Here is a 24,550-nt window from a genome sequence, read left to right on the forward strand (position 1 = left end):
AGGTGGTAATGGAAAAGGTTGTTGGTTGCATTTTCAATGATGTAGTATGAGAACTAAAACTAGCCTAATTTGCCCTTCATGGGTGAAACATTAGTTAGTCCAAAACACTTTCCCATTCCGCAGTTAACACTGAGACTAAATCAAAGTAACCTAGTATAGTAATTGTTTCTTCAGATCACACTATGAACAATCAGACAGCTTATTTATTAAGAGACATATACTGTCAGCATGCTTGAGCAATCTAAATTAATTTGTCATAAGCTTTGTCTGGTTCCCAATAGCTTCCCTCCTGGTAAGATTCATCTTTGTAGTACATAGCCCAGGTCTTAAATCCCTACAAAAACATTGTCCTAATCACTCCACCTTGAAGCATTTGCCTCACTACCAAAAAGGGTAGCTTTTTCTAATCACTTATTACCCATGGCCTTTTGAGACATTGGTAATCAATTCATGGAAAAGGGATATTATCATTTCAAAAGTACAGAGGGCCTAGAGATTGTAAAGAATAGGTATGTGGGTGGTTTTGACACAGAAAGAAAATTGCTAAATTAGAGGAAAATTGGGAGGTTCTAAAAACATATATAAACCTGAAAGTGAAAGAAGCCTGAGACATGCTGAGCAGAGACTATCAAAACAAAAGTGTTTGGATTTCTTTCTTCCTGTGAAAAGATCACAAAATATTGATTCCTTAGACTCTACACATGATGATTTAGTTTAAATTTTTCATAATATTAGATTATTGGTCTAATTCCTTTTATTATTTCATAAAAATTTATAACTAAAGGTCACTCTGACCTTGTGCTTCAGAAATAAAGCAATTATTCCATAGGTCATCGCTTTACAGACACAGCACTTCCAGCGCCACACAGGGGCAGTGTATTTAAAATTACTGTATTTGCTTAATAATAAAAGCTTCAAGATAATCATCACACAAAGTAGAAGACCCTAAAATACTGAACAGCATATAACTATATACTACTAGAGAGCATGCCCTAGTGAACTTCTGTTGGTACAACTCTTTACGTGCCAATAACTGGAAACCTGGAACTTATAAAATAAGAATTCATTTCATTTTTCAGAGCATGCAATTCGTTGGGTGCAATGTTGGTTATTTCCACAGAATGTATATTATGTTATATTCAAATGTCCAAGAAGTATTTTTAATATGAGTAACAATAAAAACTACTGTCTACTAATTACCTCAATTAAATATGAGAAAAATTAAGTTTGTCATATTCTCCCTATAGCCCCAGCTGGCCTGATAATCTCTGTGGAAACCAGGGTGACCTCAGTTTCACAGAGATCCACCTGTCTCTGCCTCCTGTGTGCTGGGATTTAAAAATGTATGCGCCACACATATTTTTAAAAGTCCCACAGGATCCTATAAAAGTCTTACAGGATCCTGGGATCTTACTTCTCTTTCACCAGGTGTGAAAGACTGAATTTTTGATTCAAGCAGGGAATTAGCAATCAAGAAAACTGTACTGATGCAAGGCTCCACATCCGGTAAACTGGAAACTTGAAAACAGAAGCCTTTAGAAGATAAAAACAAAAACATAGATTATTACTTGCAGAGTTAAAACTATGACTAAAAATTAATAAATGCAACCAAAAGTGTTCTCTGAAGAAAATTTAAATCTCACAAAATTTTAAAGAAACTGAGCATTTTAGTTTAATGAGGCTTTTGTCAACTGCTGACCTTATTCTGAGCAAATACAGTCTAATTTAGGAAGTCTTTTCCTATACCTGTATCTTGCAGGGTGCTGCCTATGTTTTCTTCTAACAGTTGCAGTGTTTGGGGTTTCCTGTTGAGGTCTTTGATCCACTTGGAGTTGATTTTCATGAAGAGTGATAGAATTGCTCTAACTTTGTTTTTCTACTTGCGGACATCCAGTTTTCTCAGTTCCCTTTGTTGTAAACTGCTTTGGGTAGAGTGGTCATTTTCACAATGTAACTACCATCAATCCATGAGCATGGAGGGCTTTCCATTTTCTAGTGTCTTCAATCTCTTTCTTCACAGATTTAAAGTTTTTGTTGTAAAGATCTTTTCACCTCCTTGGTCAAGTTTATTCCTAGGTTTTTCTGAGGCTATTGTGTCTCTCCAAGATCTCATTCTTATGTCTGATATTAATATATAAAATCTCTATTGACTTTTATAAATTGGTTTTGTAACCTGCTACTTTGTTGAAAGTGTTGATCATTTATAAAAGTTTCCAGGTGGAATTTTGGGGACCTCTTAAGCATATCATCTGAAAATAATAATAAGATAATTTAACTTATTTTCCTATTAATTCCCTTTAATTTCCTTCTCATATTATCCTTATAGCTAGAGACTTAAGCACTATATTGAAAATGAGTAGTGGTGATATTGAACAATTGTGTCTGATTCTTGATGTTAATGGAATGCTTCAAGGGCTTCTCCACTAAGAATTATGTTGGCTGTGGGCTTGTCACATGCATCTTTTATAATGTTAGGGTGTGCTCCTCTAGTCTTATTTTCTCCTCTAGGTGAATAGGAAGGAAATTCTGCAAATACAATATACATGCATGGACTTCTCAAAACCTAAAAAAATCATAGGTGTCCTATCCAAGGACACACACTCTGCAGGCTCTTTTTCGCTACACTCTGGCAAGCTGTGGCCGTCCATCTGTGTTCATCACCCTCTGCTACATGAGGAAGTTTCACTGATGAGTTTTAAGAGATGCATTGTTATTCTCTCTACCTTTTGTTAAACTATGTTCTGTAAGCCCTAGGTATAAAAGTTCCATTGTAGACGTGCCACTTAGGATTGGGCACTGCACCCACTGAAGTCTCAGGACCATTGCTGAAGATGGGGTGGATAAGAGGCAAGGGTGGCACATGACCATAAGGAAACAGTCTTACAGGACCCTGGGAACTTGTTTATATGAACTTACAGCAATGGTGACAGTATGCATAAGACCCACGCAATCTCTATCAGACAAAAACCAGCATAGAAGTGGGGAAATGGGCAGGAGGTTCCAACCTTAGCTGAGAAAAGATTGGCAGCTGATCACTGCTGGCTGAGGGAGAACTGATATTGTTTAAAGGAGTGAAGTTAGACAGGCAACATGGGTTCCAATGAATGAACTCCCACCAAGGGATATCTGGGTACACAAACTTGAATAGATAGGCATAGATGAAATAATGCATGAAATCCTGTGGGCAGGCTATGGGGAAGGTACAAATAAGGGAGGGTGTCTAAATATGATTAAGATGTATTGTATAAAATAGATAAAAATTAGATAAAATATACATTGAAAATATAAATAAATAAAAAATTTAAAATAGAACTATGATCCAAACTTCTTAGTGCTGTCATATAACCAAATGAATTTAAACTGATATAGTGGATCATGGAGAATGGAGTCAGCAAGATGGATCAGTGAGTAAAGTCACTTCCTGTCAAGGCTGACCACTTGACTTCAATCCCTGGAACCTACATGGTGAAATGAAAGAATTGACTCCTTTAAGTTGTCAGCTGACCTCCATATGCATACTGTAGTGGGTGTGCGTGCACACAGACACAGACACAGACACACACACACACACACACACAAATAAATACACAAAAGAATTATTGCTTTAAAAAACCACAATGGATAAGATGAACGCATAGGTTAATTCTTGGAAAAGATTGACAACCTGATGAATTGCTGCAATTGATCCCCAGACTGCCACTCCCCATCAGTCTTGAACTAACAGAATACTGGCAGAAGAGAAGAGCCCTTCTGGATCTTAGATCATTGAAAGAAAGGCCTTTTCTCCTCAAACTGAGAGGAAAATAAAAACAAATACAGAAAAATGTCCACTGTCTTGCATGATTTGGTTAAATAAAAATTTTCTCTATCATTTTAAATATGTTACCTAACTATTTTTGCTCATTTGGAAGGAATCTTATTTCTAGCTATTGATACCCCCTTTGGGTGGAAGCTAAGCATGCCTTAGATGATTAGAAAACAAGATCTCTGGCTGAGCTTTAAATTCTTATACATCCAACAAATACTATGTGCTGTTATTATGAGGAGACTCATTAATAAGAGACACAACAATTTACATAGCATTGTGATCCATAACTCCATTTTTAACATTTGAAAAGTATATATGTATAAGAAAAGCTAAGCAAACAAAACTAACTCAAGAGAAGTGCTCATGTCATTAGTTCAGCAATACAATTACAACCTGTATGTAATATGCTGCAAAACTCATATTCTGCGAACAATTAAGTTGCTCTATAACTTTATAATCCTTACTGTTACCTGCATTCAAAAAGACATTAAAAATGTTATTCTTTTTGAATTAAAATTATGTGAATTCCAGCATAATTTCAAAAGTAATTGTGAATAGATATTTATTTTTTATATTTTGTTTATTATTTTTCATTTATGTGTATGAGTATTTTGCCTGTATGTATGTATGTGGGGTCTCTCCCTTCCCTCGTGGGTTATTGGCCACCAGTCCACAAGGACAAAGGTAGCAGAAGTGATGAACGGGGTCAGGGACAGCCAGTGAGCACTGACAGAAGAAAGCCCTTCCAGGGAGGCAGGTTCAGTGATACAAACAGCTCCAGACTCAGTGAAACAGCTCCGTTTATTCAGTGGGGGTCAGGGAAAATATAGTGTGGAGGCAGCAGCCAATGATTCAGCTGATAGGTGCTCATAGTATGCTTTATTTACATGTGGCAGTAGGATTCTATCATCCGACTATCAGGCAATGCCTAATTATCATATAGAAAAAACCTAGGGGTAGTTTTTACTCCAGGTAACTATGCCAAAGGTCATGTTCCAAATAAGGTCAGGCATCCGTGCTTGGCGGCACTTTCCAGGTAAGTCAGGCAAGAAGACCCTGCTGAAAAAGGAGCCAACCTTAACAGCAGCGTTCCCCAACATATGTACATGCACCACATGTATTCAATGCCCTCCAGGGGCCAGAAGAGGGTGTCAGAGTCACTGGAACTGGTGTTTACAGATGGTTGTTAGCCACCATATGTATGCTGGGAACTGAACCCAGGTTCTCTGGAAGAAAGGCAAGTGTTTGTAACCACTGTATCTTTCCTCCAGCCCCATGAATAGATATTTAAAAGTAAATATCACCACTATGACTGTTCCCAAGCTACCCAAACTCTTTTTTTCAGAGAAAACTATAATTTTTTTATATTGTAGATACATTTCCAAATGTTTTTAAACATGTATTTTATATCACTTTAGCATAAAGTAATATTATAATCACCCTGTACATATCAAACATTCTTTTCATGGTTGAAGATGTAGCTGTAGTAGACAAGCAAGCAAACAAAACACCCACAAAAAACAACTGGCTATACTGTGTGACCAGTGTCTGTGATCTGAGCTTTGAAAGATTGCCCAATGAAAGGACCAGCATCTGTAACTCAATCTCAGCCTCACAAAGAACCATCAAGGGGGCAACAAGAGCATTTGAAATCCAATATATGAGAGATGACCCAGAGTGTGATTAACATCTATGACACATCATGAAAGAACACTAAGGGTTATGATTGACATCTGAGAGCCCAGGAAGAAACATTGAAAATTGAGACTGAAACTAGTAATATTCATCTTTGGTGCGGGGGGGGGGGTCATACTGAGTACCTGCTGCAGTCTAGTAAAGTTAGAACCCAACACTACTTCAACCAAGCATCTTTTGAACATTGCAAACACATCCATTGAAATAATTAATATTAAAAAATAATAATTCAATCAACAGCTAAATTCCAAATACACAAGTACCAAAACAAAACCACAAGAAACATTAAGAAAAGAACTATGATTCATGCAAAAATTCTTAATCCAATAGTAATGTCTTGCAGTGGGAGTACATCAGAGGAAATTTCAGCAAAAAAGAAACTAGAAGCATGATGATACTTATATCCTAAGAAAATGAAAAAGACACAGATTCTTAAATGAATTCCAAGAGAATGCAAGCAAACTGCTGAATGGAATAAAGTAGTCCATGTGAAAGTTGAATTGAACACAGAGAACTTTGACTATAAATACATGCTGACTTTTGTCAAGACACTTTTCTGCATCTATTGAGATGACAATGTGGTTTTTGTCTTTGAGTCCATTTAAATGATTAATGATGCTTATTGACTTACATATATTGAACCAGCCCTGCATCTCTGGGATAAAGCCTACCTGATCATGGTGAATGATCTTTTTGATGTGTGTTTGTATCCAGTTTGCAAGTATTTTGTTGAGAATTTTTGCATCTATGTTCATTAAGGATATGGGTCTATAGTTTCCTTTTTTCATTGTGTCTTTACCCAGTTTGTGTATTATAGTAATGATGTCTTCATCGAAGGAATTTGGGAGTTCTTCTGTTTCTATCATTTTGAATAATTTAAGTAGTATTGGTTGGTTTTGAATAATTTAAGTAGTATTGTAGTATTGGTCAGAGGTCTTTAAATGTCTGGTAGAAATATTCTGTAAATCCATCTGGGCCTGGGCTGTTTTTTAGTTGGGAGGCTTTGTATTACTGTTTCAATTCCCTTATATGTTATGGGTCTGGTTAAACTATTGATCTCTTCTTGGTTTAACTTTGGTGTTTCCCATGAATTTAGAAATTCATCCATTTCTTTTAGATTTTCAAATTTCATAGCACTGTGGTATTTAAAATATTCTTTTATAATGGTCTGGATCTTTTGGGTGTCTGTTGTGATGTTTTCCCTTTCATCTCTGATTGTGTTGATTTGGATTTGCTCTTTCTTTCTTTTGGTTAACTGGGCTAAGGGTCTGTCTATTTTGTTCAGCTTTTCAAAGATATTTAGTTGATTTGGATTTGCTCTTTCTTTTGGTTAACTGGGCTGAGTCTATCTTGTTTATCTTTTCAAAGAATCAGCTCTTAGATCCATTGATTCTTTGTATTGTTTTCTTTGTTTCTATTTCATTAATTTCTACTCTGATTTTTATTATTTCTTCTCTTTTGCTGGGTTTGAGTTTCATTTGTTCTTGCCTTTCCAGTGTCTTGAGTTGCAATACTAAGTCATTTATTTTTGCCCTTTCTTAGTTTTTTAGTGTAGACACTTAGAGCTGTAAAGTTCCCTCAGGATGATGGCTTTTAAAGTGTCCCAGAGGTTTTGTTGTGTTTTATTATCATTTTCATTTAGTTCCAGGAATATGTTTATTTTTTCTTAACTTCTTCTTTGACCTACTTTCACCCACTAATTGTTTAGCAGTGTGTTGTTCAATCGCCACAAGTTCATTTAATGATTAGGGCTTTGTCCAGTAATGATTTTGAGCTTTATTGCATTGTGGTCCAATAGAATGCATGGAATTGTTTCACTTTTTTTGTATTTGTTAAGGATTACTTTGTGGCCCAGGATGTGGTCAATTTTTGAAAAAGTTCCATGGGTGCTGAGTAGAAAGTGTATTCTTTGGTGCCTGGGTGGAGTATTTGTGAAAGATGTCTGTTAGGTCCATTTGATGTATGGAATCATTTAATTCAGATGTCTGTTTACTCTTTGTCCAGTTGACCTATCTAATGGATACAGTGAGGTGTTGAAGTTCCCTACTATTACTCAGTTGGGGTCTTAAAGTCCTGTAGTACTGTTTTTATGAATTTGGGTGCACCAGAATTTGGTGCATATATGTCAAGGATTGTAATATCTTCTTGGTTAACTGTTCCTTTGATCAGAATGAAGTGACCCTCCTTAGCTCTTCTGATTAGTTTTACTTTGAAGTCTATTTTGTCAGATATTAGAATTGCAACCCCTGCTTTTTTCTTAGTGTCATTTGCTTGGAATATTCTTTTCCATCCTTTTACCTTAGGTAGCGCCTATCCTTGAAGGTGAGATGGGTTTCTTGCAGACAGCAAAGAGATGGATTTTGTTTCTTGATCCATTCACTTAGCCTGTGTCTTTTGAATGGGGAGGTCAGTCCACTGATATTTAAGGTTATCATTGAAAGATGTGTATTGGTTGCCATCATTTTGATTGCTGTTTGTGTTCTCTGTCTAATTTTGTGTTCCCTCGATTATACCTTTATTTTCTTTCATTGCCCCTGAGGTATAGTTGTTTCTCTCTCTGCTCTCTGTATTGCTTCAAGTATTATTTGAAGGGCTTGTTTTACGGACATGTATTCTTTCAGGCTATTCATCTCATGAAAGATTTTTCTTTCCCCTCCAACTATAATAGACATTTGTGCTGGGTAAAGTATTCTGGGCGGGCATCTATTGTCATGTAGAACTGGAAATATCTTAGTCTGGGCTCTTCTGGCTTTCATAGTTTGCATTGATAAGTCGGCTGTAATTCTGATGGGCTTTCCTTTCTATGTGACTTCTTGTTTTCTTTTGGTGTTTTCAGTATTCTCTCTTTGTTCTGTACATTTAGTGTCTTTACTATGATATGTCATGGGGAGTTTCTTTTCCATTCTTGTCTATTTGGTGTACTTCCTGTATTTGTATGGAGATATCTTTCCTTAATTTCATGAAATTCTCTTCTACAATCCTGTTTAAGATCTGGTCAACACCATTAACCTGAAATTCTTCTCCTTCCTCTATTCTTATGATCTGCAGATTTGGTCTTTTCATAGTTTCCCACATCTCTTGTATATTGCATTCCTGTGTTTTTTTTTAATTTTCCATAATCTTTGCCTGAGTGGTCCAATTCTTCAACTTTATCTTCCAGTGTTGATATTCTGTTTTCCATTTCATTCATGCTAGCGGTGAGGCTTTCCCACGTTGTTTCAAGTTGGCTTATTTAGTTTTGCACTTCCTTCTTCATTTCTGCCTGACTTTCTCTTCAATGTTTCTTTTTTGAATGCATTCAGACATTTATCCCTATCTTCTTTTAGTCCTTTGATTTGTTTGTTCATGTGTTCTTTAAATTCATTGAATTCCTTGATCGTGTTTATGACTGTTCTTTTAAATTCAGTGTCCTGGGTTATTTCTAGGGGGTTCTCCTTGTAGAACTCATCTACAGGATTGGAGATGTTTGGTCAGGACACAGTGTTTGGGCTTTCCACTTTATTGATCTTTCATTGTGATTTTGGCATGTGAATTTCTGTTGTTGTTTATGATTCTGATATGAGAATTAAGTTGAAGTATGCTTCTCTTTGTATTATCAGGGTGCCTAGATCCTTTCTTTATTGGTTATGTAACACTGGTTGGTACAGGGTTCAGGTTCTCTTGGCTTTAATTTGAAGGGAATTGATGGCTTCAGATCAGCTATTCAGGAGTACCCACAGATGCTCTATTCAGGTTCCAGTCAGGTACACTCAGGCTTCCTTCACCACATGGAGGCACGATCCTGGAACTCTCAAGCAGTCCCCTGCATTCTCAGGCCCTCTACCCAAGGGAGGCCTGAGGGAGGCCAGAACTGGGCACTATCTGGAGGTCTGCCAAGATCAGAACTGCTACAGTAGTGGAGGTCTGAACTCACCCTCTCAGGCTATCTGCTAGGATCTCAGCCTTGGCCTACCAAAGCCAGATCTTCCCTAAAGTCACTTAAAATAAAACAAGAACATATATAGAATCAATTCCTGGAATATAATTGTTGGATATATATATATAAATAATTTTACTATATATATACATCATTTTACTACAAACATAGCTCTACTGAGTTTGAACTGATAAGAGAGTGCCTAGGTCTAAAAATCTGAAGAAAAAAAAAAAAAAACATACATGCTGGGCATGGTGGCGCATGCCTTTAATCCAAGCACTCGGGAGGCAGAGGCAGGGGGAGCTCTGTAAATTCAAGGCCAGCCTGGCCTACATAGTGAGTTCCAGGACAGCTGGGGCTACAGGGAGACCCTGTCTCAAAAAGACCAGAAAAAAAATAAAATAAAATAAAAAAACATGCAAAGCAAATAGCTTTTCTATCTTTGCTAATGTAAAAGAAAATACCTTAGTTTCAATTTATGTTTCTCTTTTTTTATTTTATCTATTATTTTAATTTTATTTGTATGTGTGAAATGCGCATGTATATGTAGATGCACCCATATCATGCAATGCCCAGAGAGGTCAGAAGAGGGTGCCAGATCCTATGGAACTGGAGTTACACAGGCCTGTTAGCTGCCATATTGGTGCTGGGAATGGGTCCTCTACAAAAGCAGTCAGTGCTCCTAACTCCTGAGCCATCTCTCATGCCTCCTGTATTTTTCCTTTCATAAATACAATTTTGATATGTTTGCAAAACATTTGAATTCACTTTTCTATAACCTCTGTCAGGATCCTATTGAGTTTTAGGTCCTATGCCAATTTTCAGAATATAACTATGCATTATATATTTTTGTGACAGGAATTAATAATTTGTTCAGTCTCTCGTTGCTTGTCTATGTTTGACCTTTTCCAACATATACTTAAAAATACTCTTTGTGATTAAAATTTTCATCTTTGAGTTTATGGCTTTTGTATTAGATATTATGCTTAGAAGAAAATTCTCTGTCTATAATTTATAAATGTTACCATAAGTATTTGATTTTATTACTTTGTGGCTTCAATTTTGTGCTTCTGTCTCTGACTCATGTGGTATTTGCTTTGTGTACAGGATGAGGAAGCAATCCAATTTTATTTTCATTTTCTAGAAGAACCCAGTTGTTCCAACAGCATGTAACAAATAAATCATCTTTGCTCTGTGGATTTGCAATGCACCTACATAACAGTAAATCCCCACCTATCTTAAAGCCCACTTCAGATTCTGCTCCATTCTAACTATGCTTAGTATAATTATGTGTCTCCCTACCCTTCAGACATCTTAATATAAAATTTCATCATGTGACAAGGATAATCTTCATTATTTTCAGTTTCCCAACTGCTTCTTAACTGTTTCCAATGTAATGAAGCTTAGTTCAAAATACTTTTGTTTGTATCTTTATAATATTTTTTTTCTTTAAGGGTTTTACAAACAATCTTCACTGTCAGCTCAATGGATGTCTTAGTATATATACCTTCACAAACAGATAGTAGAGTAATCCTTTCATACAGGGTTTCCCTGTAGCCCCAGATGGCCTGGAACATGCTGTGTAGAACAGGCTGGCCTTGATCTCACAGAGATCCACCTGCATCTGCCTCCCATGTTCTGGGATAAAAAATGTTAAGTCACCACACCCAATTCTAGAATATTTTAAAATACTTTTTCAATGAGAATATTTTACGTCTCAATAGAAAACAAGCAAAATGTGACTGGTCCCTTTATAAAATATGAATTACTAATAAACATTTGAAGAATTTAATCTCATTGGTAAGAAGCAAATAATTCTTGATATAACATAATGTTTCACTCTATAATATTGTCAAAGTGCCAGGTGTAGGGGAACATGCCCACCTGCTGTTTCAGCATTCAGAAGGCTGGGAAATGCTGCCATGGGTTTAAGAATAGCTTAACTATGTACTAAGCAAGCTCTATATCAAGGTTTGATTCACAGCACTCATATGAGGTGTCTCACAACGACTGTAACTCAAGTTCCAGGGGATTTAACACTCTCTTATGACCCATGTGGGCACTGCACACATGTGATATACATATATACACTCAGGCACACACACACACACACACACACACACACACACACAAAATAAATAAATCTTTAAAAATACTCATACTAGCCAGGTGTGGTGGCATCCGCCTTTAATCCTAGCACTTGGGAGGCAGAGGAAGGCGGAGCTTTGTGAGTTTGAGGCCAGCCTGGTCTACATAATGAATTCCAGGACAGCTGGGGCTACAGGGAGATCCTGTCTCAAAAAAGACAACATTGAAAAAAAAATACTCATACACGCCGGGCATGGTGGTGCATGCCTTTAATCCCAGCACTCAGGAGGCAGAGGAAGGTGGATCTCTGTGAGTTCAAGGCCAACCTGATCTACAGAGTGAGTTCCAGGACAGCTGGGGCTACTGGGAGACCCTGTCTCAAAAAAGACCAAAAGAAAAACAAAAAAATACTCACACACATAAAAAGAAAATCATTTATTAAAAAAGAGAAGAAAATAAAATAAAATAAAATTATCAAAGCAAGAGGAAAGTCTGTGCATACCTCACTACACAAGTATAAGTTTTTAATTTTCTAGACAAATATTACATCATATTCATAAGGAATAAGAATGACCTTCAGTCTATAACTTATATTCTATTAATTTATCCTGAAAAATAAGCAAAGCATTCAAATTTCTATGTATATAAATTACAGTGTGTACAGGAGTACCTATACAAAGTAATCTAGCATATTCTAACTAAATAAATGGTCATTATAGTATGAAAAAATAGGACATACTTCAATATCTTAGTAATCTGTGGCACATTCATGAAATGGAGCAATATGAATTCACATCTTACCATTTCAAAATACATGGCAGCTTTGAGGAAAGATCACAGTAAACCATTAAGAAGCCAGAAGAATAATGAGAGCATTACACCATATTAACAGTATCATCAAAGTAATCTGTGTGAAGTTCACATGCAAAAATTGAAGTAGATATATATTTCTATATAAATTATAATTGTCCATGGATCATATAATTGTTGGTAATTTTTATATACTTTATCCATCTTTCTGTGTTTTCTACATCTTTTGGTCAATTAAATAAAAGCAAGTATTTTATGATGGTTATAATAATGAATATTTACTCTATTGTATTTTATAATACATAGTATTTCGGGATCTAGTTTGTCCAGATTTTAAATATTAGTTTATTTTGAATGTTTCTCTATATATTTGGATATTAAATTTATGTGCAAACAAAGTTTATCTTATATGTCTGTATGACTAATTCTATACCTACACCTATAACTGTGCATATCTATATTAGTAACTGTGTCATCCTAAGATCCCACACTGATTACCTGTTTGCAGATGAAAGCCCAAATACCATAGCTTCCATACCTTTCTAGTGCACAGAAGTGGGTGAAGGAAGTGTTCACATAGTGATGTACATCCCCAAGATTTTCTAAACAAATATATTCTGTCATCAACTTAAGACATTACCTTTTCCTGCTCAGACATGCTTGCATGGAATATGAAGTACAGTTAGAAATTCTGAATACTTGGAAAACGTGAAATTGAGTCAGAGATTTATTTAGTTCATGCTTAGTAGAAGATAGTTGCTTCCACATATAATTTAGTTACCAACTGCAGTCAGATACACAGGAAGCCTCTGGAGTTGAGACATAATGTCACAGGGATAGAAGTAACCAGTGGAAACTCTTTTACGGTCCTGGTAAGAAACATATGTGATAAAGAAGAAAGAAAATGTGTGATTCATGGAGCTAGAGTCTAGTAGTAGAAATGATGAAATATTATGCACCTCTACAGTGCAAAGGAGCAAATGGGGCAGAAAATAAACTCTTCCCGTTATAAGTTCCCTTAGTCATGGTGTTTCTATCATAGCAGCAGAAAGGGGACTAATACAAATCTTAACTATAAATTCAAATTTTATACACTAAAAGCAACATATATCACTTTTGTGGCTAATTTTTTGTTTCCTATTATTTAGTCCTAAGTATGATTGTGTTTCTTTTTCACTCTCTAATTAATGTGCTCCTCGAATGAAATACGTATGTATGTTGCTTGGTTTGTTCTGGTTTATTTCTCCAGTCTCACCGGATTGCTTCTTAATTCAAATGCGGATCATTTTAGTGTTGGAACTCTTTTCAGTACTGTCATTTTATTTCTTATAACATAAAGTTGATTTGGAACTTGGTATAACATTAAAAAATTACCCCTATAATATTCTGCTGAGATAAAATTAAAAAGGCAAGATAAATAAGAGCTAACTCCCAAGAATTGTTGAGCAGAGCTAATGCTCTCAGCATAACTATAGAACAGATGTACTGGAGCCACACCGATCTTTCCTTATTGTGTTCTTTGATGGATACAGTAAGGGACACTAGTTTATTAAACTGGTCACTAGGTGACAGCACTGTGTAATACATATTGTATGTATAAAATTATGGAGTGGTTGACTGTGGCACTCCCTGCAACCAAACAGTGCATAAGGAAATCCTGGGAATTCTGCCAGAATTCACCTCAAATTCATGTTGTGGTTAGTTACTCAAACTTTTGGCACTGAAAAAGAGCTTAGGGTCACCTCACATGGCTTCCCAACTCTTTAGAGTCAAGGAGCATTTCCACTGTTTGGAAAGCCAATGACTTTTGAACACAGGCTAAGTCAGGTAGAGAACCTAGTGATTTTGAAAATCAATTGCCTGCATAACCGATATTTAGATATCAAGTTCAAAAATACTCCAATGCCTCCCCACCCAAGAACTGTAGATGATCTAACAAAAACAATAGTGTTATATATGGGATCGCTCCATTTGAGCTCTTGGACATGGCAGTCTAAATGACTGCCTAAACAATGTAGACTATTGCCATTGCCCTTTGTTGCCAACCAGAACTTGAAAGTACGATCCTACTGCTGCAAACTAAACACTTTGGAGAGAGGACGTGGAGGAATCGAGTTAGAACTGTCCTTTAAGTCTCTTCCCTGAGGAGCAGCTCTCATAGCATCAGAAGGTACTATTCTATTCCCCAAGAAAGAAAAATAGTCAATAGTCTTATCCAGCTGTACACCCTACAAATTACAATGACCAACCTAGCAAGATATCATTAGTGGTGTAATAATGGTGCTTTTATTATGTGCATAATTAACAGCCTTTTATTACGTGAATAATCAAGAGCTGTCAAATTGGACTGAAGGCTTGCTAAATAAAGGGAACTCATACAATAAATGTAAACAAATAAGTACCCGTGGATAGAAATGTCATAGAACCTAAAGGAGAACCCACCACTGCTATTTCTATAAACCACTACAGTTTCTAACTCTATTCTAAAAAAACCCTTAAACCCACAGATAAGTATATCACACACCCTCATCAAAGAAGCTTCTTCGTGAAACAGATAGAGATTAATACAGAGAGACATAACCAGTCAAAATGAAGATAATATCCAAACTCAAGCAGACAAAAACCCAGCAAAGAACTGTGGAAATGGGCAGCAGGTATCGATCTTAACTGAAGAACTATTGGCTGCTGATTACTGCTGTTAGGAAGAGCTGATCTTCCTAAAGGAAGGGACTCTAGATAGGCTGACTGGACCCTAGTACATGAAATTGCACTGAGGGTCATCTTGGGACACAAACAACTCCATAGGCCTTAACAAATGACAGAGCACATGAAATCCAGTGGTGGTGGTGGGTTCTATGGGAAGGTGTTGATGGGGAAGGGGTTATAAAGATGATTAAAATATTCTGTATGAAATACACAAAAGAATGAAACTAGACCTTTGTCTTTCACCTTGCACAAAAGCCAACTCCAAATGGACCCAAAGACCTCAATATGAAACCTCGACCTCAAACTGTTAGAAGAAAACACTGGCAGTAACTACAAGATATAGGTGTAGGGAAGGACTTTCTAAATCAGACATCAATTGCTCAAGAATAAAGGTAAACGATTAATAAGTAGGTTCTCATTAAACTACAAAGTTTCTGTACAGCAAAAGAAGCAACCACAAAAGTGAGGAGAAAATGCACAGAATGGGAGAAAATCTTCACCAGTGACACATCTGACAGAGGTTTAACATCCAGAATATATTAAGAACTAAAAAACCCCACAAAGAATCAAGAAAACAAATGACCCAATTAAAAGATGGGCTGTGGATCTGAACAGAGGGTTCTCAAAAGAAGAAGTAAAGATGGCTAAGAAAAATCTTTAGTGTTCTACATCTTTAGTAATTAGGGAAATGCAAATTAAAACCCCTTTAATATTTCATTCTACCCCAGTCAGACTGGCTAAGATCAAGAGAACAAATGATGCCAAATACTGGAGAGGATGTGGAGAAAAGGGAATGCTCATTCACTGCTGTTGGGATTGCACGCTTGTGCAACCACTATAGAAAGCAGTGTGGCAAATTCTTACAAAACTAAAAATGAACCTATCTTATTACTGGGTTGGTTAGACCATCCCTTGGCATATACCCAAAGGACTCATCCTACAGCAGAGATACTTGTACATCCATGTTTGTTGCTTCTCTTTTCATAGTAGCCAAGAAATGGAAGCAACCTAAGTGTCCCTCAACTGACAAGTGGGTAATGAAAATGTGGTTCATTTATATGATGGAGTTCTACTCTGCAGTAAAGAAAGGTGGCTGTGTGTGTGTGTGTGTGTGTGTGTGTACATTAAACTAAAGTTTAGCTCTAAAATCAATACATACAAATTAGTATGCTTTGTGAAGGTGAATAGAAAACATCATCATTCCCATTGGGCATTGGAGTTATTTAATTGACTTCTCATAAAAGATGCAGCAGGTTAAAAAAAATGATGAAAATCTACTTATATTATATAAATTCTAAAACCAGATCGTGAACATTTGGTCTTGATTGTGAACATCATTGGATTAAGAAAAACCTAGGAGGGGTTGTATGGATTGCACATTGGTTAAGAGCCTTGCTGTTCTTGCAGAGGAACTGAATTCTGATCCCAGCATTCACATGGTGGCTCAAAAAATCTCAAACTCCAGTTCTAGGAGAATTGATGCTCTCTTCTGTCATCCAATGGCAGCAGTCAGATGCATGGTGGGCATACAAAAATGCAAACACACACTCATACACAAAAAATAAAAATAATTTTTTTAAGAAAAAAATGCCTAGGAAACTAATACAGTACACTTCTGGGTTAAGTCTGTGAGTGGCTTTCCAGAGATTAATGTGGCTCTGACCTAATGAGTGCCAACTTAGAAAGCTATGAAAATTGGAAAGTGGTGCCTATTTGGAAGATGTAGAGCATTGGGGTAAGTCCTTGGGTGTTGTAGTTGTCCTGGCTCTTTCTAGAAATCCCCTTTCTCTTCTTCTTATTAGCCATGGTGTAAACAGCTCTTATCCATCACAGACTCCTTCCACCATGTTATGTTGTGCAGCAGACCCAGAAACATAGTTTGGAATGATGTCTTTAAAACCATGTGCCAAAATTAATCCCTTTCCTTTTAAATTGTTTTCTCACTTATTTTTGTCATGGATAAAACTTAATACATGTATCCTGAACACATGTATCATTCAAATTTTAAGGTCTACTCAGAATTCCTACATGGTCTTGTGGGGAATTACTATATTGTGATTTCTGTGGGAAGTACTACAATGATTAAAAATACTTGATACTACCATAATACTGAATAATAAATATTTAACATAAAAATTAAAATAAATTACCAAATATTTAAACATAAAGTTTCATCTGAAAGTAAATTGTTTGTAAGATATAAAGGTAAAAAAACAATAAAATTAAATTGTTAAACTTCAAGATTAATTTTTATAGTTTTTTTCAAAACTACTGAAATACTTTATATGTAGCAGTTTTTAAGTTCCATATAAAGAAATTATTCACAAATGTAATAAAATATATCCTGAATAGATTAGTGAGCTGTTACTGCCTTCAAAAATGCATGAAATTTTACTAAATAGGAATTTGTGATGCTGGGACCCACTTCTCATGCCGCTCACCTTTCGGTGTTAGACCTTTAAAGACATTTGTGTAGGTCAGAAGGGTCTAGAATGATGAGGCACTTCTTTCCTACCATTTCTTCTGCAGTTTGCCATAGCCCTTTGCCAGACAGCTTCATTCTGTTAGCAAGGACATATTGAAAGGCATTATGCATTTATCACTGTTTATGGAGTTCCAGGTAATAGACTTCAGCAACTACGGACTCTGGCCTAGATGCATTCGATAATTTGTTTATTCATTTGACAAACACTGAGTACCTAGTGTTTTGTAGACACTGTATAAATGCTTAGAAAATGAGCCTGCCTTTGGATCCAGCTCCTGTACGTAAGAACTTACTAATGAGTAGGATCAATGTACAAATAGATAAGGACAGTAAAATACCCTCTAATTCTATAATAGAGAAATTAGTAGAATGCTCTAATGTCACAAAAGGAAAAGTTCTAAAGATGTAGTCTTAGCAGAGTCTGTAATATTGGAGCAATCAAGTCTACTAAGAATTTCATTTGTTCACAGAGGAGGAATGTTAGGAATCACGTGAGTTTTATTTATTTATTTATTTAGTTAGTTAGTTAGTTAGTTTAGTTTATCTACTTCGTGTACAGTTCTCTGATTTTAGTACAATTTTGTTAATGACTATTTTAGTAAATATGATGTCTATGATTTAAAAAAATCATAATTCTACAGGATAACAAACATTAACTATCAAAGAGAAGAAATTACTGTTATACTACATACATGGGGTCGATTTTCGCACTGTGATCTCTTCAGTTAGATGTTCATTTCTTCTGAGTCTCCAAAGTGCTTTAGTCCTTCTGTGTGGCAATTATACTTAAGCCTGAAATGAGCTATCCCTAGATATATGTTAAGTTTTACACCTTGCTATGTCTTCTAAAATACCTCAGAAGATCCTAATATATGGAAGTGATGCATATTGCCACAGTGAGTAGTTAACACAAAAGATTAAGCTGGGATCTATAAATATCATTTATAGTCTTTTTCTTCAGAATTGAGGTGTGACTGAAGAAGTAATGACAAGGTGAAAAACGAGACAATCAGGAAGTGAGGCGTGGAACAGATGGTAGTGAAGCAGCCATGCTAAAAATGTTGACAGTCAAAAGGAAGATGATTTCATTTCATTTCCATGACTCTGTTGGAGCAACTCCAAAGCTACCAAGATTTTATATCGAGTCTTATTCAAAATTTATTGTGTCTGTTTGTATGTGCAATTTCTTCCAAGGATCTTTAGAGAGCAGGCTCCTTTGTCACTAATGCCCAGCACCGTGACAAAGAAATATTAAAAGACTCACCTGGCCAAGATCCAAGGGAGAGTGGACACACTGAGAAGATAATGCAGGTAGTTAATCTCCTAAAAAGTACTGAAGGTAAGACAGGTTTGTTCGCCCAGCTCCCTAGCTAAACTCTGATTTGATTTGATTTGTTATCTTACCCAATGAGAAATCTATGCCTGGACACTGAATCACAAAACAAGGAAGTCCTGGGTCACTAAATAAGGTAAGTCAATGAAAGAAAAACCTTTTTAATCAAACTTTATTCCAGAACTGAAATCTGGGGGGAAAAAATGGCCCTAGGCAGAAATGGTTCTAAGCGCATTTGCTATGACATGAGGGAAAAAGAAACCAATGAATTGGCAATGAGCTTTATTATGACAAAGTAATCATTTTTATCATCGTTCAATAATGACTCAAGATAGATATCTCAGCCAGAAAATTGCACTTACTGTAGAAAATTATATTTATTACCATAAAGATGACATCTCAATTGTCAAAAACATTAAGAGCTATCTGGGTAGACAATGCAGATTCTATAGACGTCTTGATTGATTGAATGTTGCTTCATATTCATTCTCTAATGTGCCATTACTTAGCATGATATAAGCAAATGTAGTATTTTGGTGAATTCAATATTATATCAGTTTGCAGGACAAGCTCAAATATTTCCGTCATCTTCTAAAATTTAGCTTACATGATTGGTGTGATAACACTGCTTCCTCCAAAAAGATACAAGAAAAAAGTTACATGTTGATTTGCAATGTCAGATCCGTTTCCATAATAATAAAATCAATTTGACTTTCTGTAATGCTGTAGATAGAACCCAGGGCCTTGCACATGCTATACAGACATTTTATGGATGAGATAGATCCCCAGCCTTACACTTCCTTTCTGATGAGTGGTCCATAGTCTTTACCAGGTGTTAAATTACATGATCTTATGAAAGGTTAAAAGCAGGAGCAGAGATAAAAGAATATAGCTGTTTCCTGTTAATCTAGATAACAGTAGGTGCAAATGTATTATAAATACATGTATTTCTGTATGCATGCATGTATTAACATATATGTGTAATAGCTCCACTAGTCTCCCAATCTCTCATTGAAACAGATGGAACTGAAAATAGAAATATTCAGTGGTTTGATGAAGAATGCTTCAATACATTTACTTTATTTTCTTTAGATAAAAAGTTATACAATGGAAAATCAAGAAACATTGCCAAAATGTATCTGAGCTGAGATCCCCAGCAGTCATGTACAAAAAGACATCATGAAAAATGGGTGCCTGCCTGTAACCCCAGCACACAGATACAGAGACAGGCAAAGATGCCAGGAGCTCACTGGTCACCCAGCCTAGTCAAAACAGTAAGCTTTAGATCAGTGAGAGACACCAGCTCAAAAAACAAGACAGAGAAGTGACTGAGGAAGAAATCTTGACTTCACAAGTGCCTGTACAGACATATATGCATGCACCAAACTTATACAATGAAGAAAGAGAGAGAGCAAGAGAAGGAAATAGAGAAGGAAGGAGGGAGGAGGGAGGGAGAGAGGGAGGGAGGGAGGGAGGGAGAGAGGGGGAGGGAAGGAGGGAAGGAAGGAAGGAAGGAAGGAAGGAAGTCCATTTTTGCCCTCCTGCCTTATTTCTTCTTGTGAACTTTACTGTCCTCTGTGGTTTTACTCTTTCCATAGTTCTCTGACAGTGCAAATTAAAGTCTATAGCCTTTGGAGATTGGCCTCTTTCATTTACCCCCACCACCATGTCTTTTCATGACTTGACAGTTGACTTCTTAGTTGCCGAATAATATTCCATTGTCTAGATGTGCCTCCATTGGACTGTCCTGTAGCCATGTCTGTGGGGTATTTTCTTGATTTTTTAGTGAGGTGGGAAGGACCAGCCCATTGTGGGTGGTGCCACCCCTGGACAGGTTGTTCTGTATTGTATAAGTAAGCTGAGCATGGGCCAAGAGAGCAAGCCAGTAACCAGAGATCCTCTATGGCCTGTGCCTCAGCTCCTGCCTCCAGGTTCCTGCCCTGAGTTCCTTCCTTGGGCTCCCTGATGAACGGTGGCTCAGGAGATGTACCAAGTAAACCCTTTCCTCCCCAAGATGATATTGATCAGAGAATTTTGTCACAGCAATTGAAAGTAAACTAGAACAGAAATAGTTCTATATTAGTTGCTTTTCTGTTACTGTGAAAGGAACACCATGACCAAGGGAATTTATAAAAGGAAGAGTTTATTTAGATTACAGCTCCAAAGGGACAAAGAGTCTATCATGGCGGGGAGGCATATGGCAGATGTGGCTGGTGTAGGAGCAGAAACTAAGTGCTCTCATCTTCAAGCAGGCACAGAAAGTAGAGAGTGACTAGAAATCCAGCAAGGTTTTGGAAATGTCTAAGTCCACTCCCAGTGACGTGCTTCCTCCAGCATGGCCATACCTTCTAAGACTTCCCAAAACAGTGCCGCCAACTGGGGACAAAATGTCCAAATACTGAGCCTATGAGGGACATTTTCATTCAAACCACCACAAGTGTCAATGAGAATAACTGAAATCAAATGCAGTATCTGTACATTCAAGTTCTGTTATACGCCAGGGCTAACTTGTGATGGGACACCTCAGGACTGACCATAGTTATACCACGTTACAGCCCTAGCTAATCCCAGCAACTGAAAATTAGAGGCAGTTAAATCAAAATGTGGGAACAGAGAAGTTTGGCCCCGCTGCAACAGAATATGGGTTTGATTTAAAGGTCAGCATGTGCTGCACCTGCTAACTGCTCTCTCTGGCTTCTTTACTTTTCACTCCACTTGGTTTGCACCTGCAAAGAGAAACTGTGGAGAATTTTGCCACCCACGAGCTATGAGAAACTCTTGGGGAAGATTTTCACACCTTAGGGAAAGGATGTGATTTTTTTTTGTATGAAAGCCTACCCTGAGAAAGCCTTGGGGCTGCACTCAGCATCTAATACCCTGACTGTAGCCACCAGCTAGCTATAAAGACTTGCTTTGGCAATACTCTGTTTCACGGGTCTTCTCCAGTGGGACACCTTGTAACAAACTTCTCTTGTATACCTTGTATATAAATCTAATAGTGTTTAAAACTACCACCTTTTCAAGAATGTGACTGATCTTAGAACATCAATTTCTCCAAAATTAAAAATTTTTAAGCATTTCTTTGGATTACACAAATTCTTTGAATATTTATAATTTTTAACAAAACTAAATAATGTAATAAGAACTAACTTTTCAAATGCTTATCAGGAAGACTGCGATGTGATACTGAAATTCCAGAACCCAGTACTGGTTAATTTGATATATCTTTATAATTGATGCCGTTTAGTCAGATACCCTAATACATCATTTAAGTGTTATTAAAGTGTCTTAATTACTATAGAGTTTATTTTTCTTTATAATATGTGATTGTTGTAGTTTATATTAAAAGGGGAAGTTTATTAGAGGCTCACAGCAACTTTTGTGCACACAGGTTAAAAATATACATAAAAGTAATAAATAGTATTAATGGGATACAAAAATCAATAAGCAACAAAGATTAGTGATCTTATGTGAAACTAACACTTCTAAGAAAAAAGATTCTGTCCATGTGACTGTCCTTGTCTTTTAGAAACAAGATACCTATTTTCTTTATTATTTATTTCATTAAAATTCATTTTATGGGCCTATGAATTAAGATATTTATTTTAATGTTCATATGCCTACAATCAGCTGCTAAATTATTCACAGAAATTAAATGTATGATGAACAAAAACAGTCAATGTTACTGATATCCTGCTGAATCAATGCAGTGTCTATTTAACATTCACACTACAAGCACAGTGTTGAGACTGCACCACAAGTTCATTCAGGGACCATGGCTGGGAGAATTTTCATTTTCTTGCAGATAAGTCCAACCTGGGACTCTTGGGCCTCATGCAGCTCAGGATAGCTATAAATAATGTTCAACTCAAAATTGTAAACTTACAAAAAAATCATTCAATGACTTCAGTAACTCAACACATGGTTCTGCAGCATGAGCTTTGTGGGTGACAATATCATGTTGCAAGGTTAGAAGGTTGGGCAAATCTACAAGTATTTCTTTGTAAGTCTTGCTTTTCAAAGTGGGAGTTATGCAATAACATAACTGGCATCCTATGGATACTTGATGGATCCTTAGCCCCTACCTCAAACTCAAGTCAAATCTGTACTCTCAACATTCTAAATTGATAAATGTTCAACGACTCTAGGTAAAAAAAAATTTCAGCACTCTGAGTGAGAGGGCCATTCACTTTCACATAACAATCACAAATTTATCTTTTTCATTTTGTTAATATGAATAAGTAATGTAGCTGCTTCACAGCAAATGATGCAGTAAATTTGATTAATCCATGTAGTTGATTCAGATGTTCTAGGAAAAATTCCAATTCTACTTAGCTCTTTTTCATCATAAATATTGATGTTCAGAATCAAAATTGATGCATATATGACATAATATTTATACATTCCAAGAAGTTCCTGGATCATTTATATAGCTCACCTCCTTTGAACAAACTGTCATAAAATCAATTATAGTCCTCAGGAAATAAGGTTGACATCGACAATCATTTTTATTCACAGCTAATGTATTCAAGGCTCAGTATTTTTCCTGGGGTTAACAGAGTCCCTGTGTGTCACAAATGGCTGCTACACAGTACCACACGAGTAGGTATACATTAAATAATACACAGAATCAAGAGTATAATCTAAGAGTAAAGGAAAGTCAACTGCTCTGTGGAGATCACATGATTCCAGGGTTTCACAAGCAAGGTCATAGTCAGAAACCAAAGTAGAGAGATGTGCTGGATAGCTTTAGTGTCAACTTGACACACCTGGGTTGAGGGAGCCTCAATTAGGGAATTTCCTGTATTGAACTGGCCTGTGGCCATGTCTGAGGGGCATCTTCTTGATGAGTGATGTGGGGGGGCCCAACCCACTCTGGGTGGTGCCACCCTTGGGCAGGTGGGCCTGTGTTGCATAAGAAAGCAGGCTGAGCAGGGGCCAAGGGAGCAAGCCAGTAAGCAGCATTCCTCCATGGCCTGTGCTCCAGCTCCTGCCTCCAGGTTCCTGCCCTGAGTTCTTACCTTGGGCTTCCTGATGAACAATGACCTGGGAGCTGTAAGCTGAATAAGCCCTTTCCTCCCCAAGTTGGTAGTGGTCAGAGTGTTTTGTCACAGCAATGAAGAAACAAACTAAGATAAGGGAGTCTAATGACAAAAGTGGAGATCCAAGTAAAAATAATAGGTCAATATAACTTGATTTGAATAAGACACCTTAAGAGCTAGTCAAGCATATTTTTAAAGAACTGACATAAAATTCCAAATTTATTCATACTCAATAATATTGATTCTTATTTGTGCTGTGAAAGATTGTGAAAGCACTTTTTGTTTTTTTCGTCTCGTCATCCTACTAAAATTTTCATATATTTTTAAATAAAGCAAACTAATATCAATGTTGATAAGTATGCTGAATCTTTAATTTTTTCAATGGATGAGTAATACAAAGCATTCATCCTTTACCTATATTCAACAGTATTTGCTTATCAAGAGAGAGACTATTCTAAAAATCAGCTCAATTGCTTAGGGTACATAGGATGACTTTGAAGTACATATACCTTAGGCCAATTGAAACCTACAGATATTAAATCTAATCATGGTTCTGATGCATGTGAGTGAGCTAGTTAACTCTTTAAGCCTCGTTTACCTTGCTTGTTTATACAAGATAAAATATCCACTCCCACACAGAAAAAAATATATATATACACATATTTAT

Source organism: Nannospalax galili, unplaced genomic scaffold (genome assembly GCF_000622305.1).
Source record: "Nannospalax galili isolate Female #2095 unplaced genomic scaffold, S.galili_v1.0 scaffold273, whole genome shotgun sequence".
In the NCBI taxonomy this organism is placed as follows: domain Eukaryota; kingdom Metazoa; phylum Chordata; class Mammalia; order Rodentia; family Spalacidae; genus Nannospalax; species Nannospalax galili.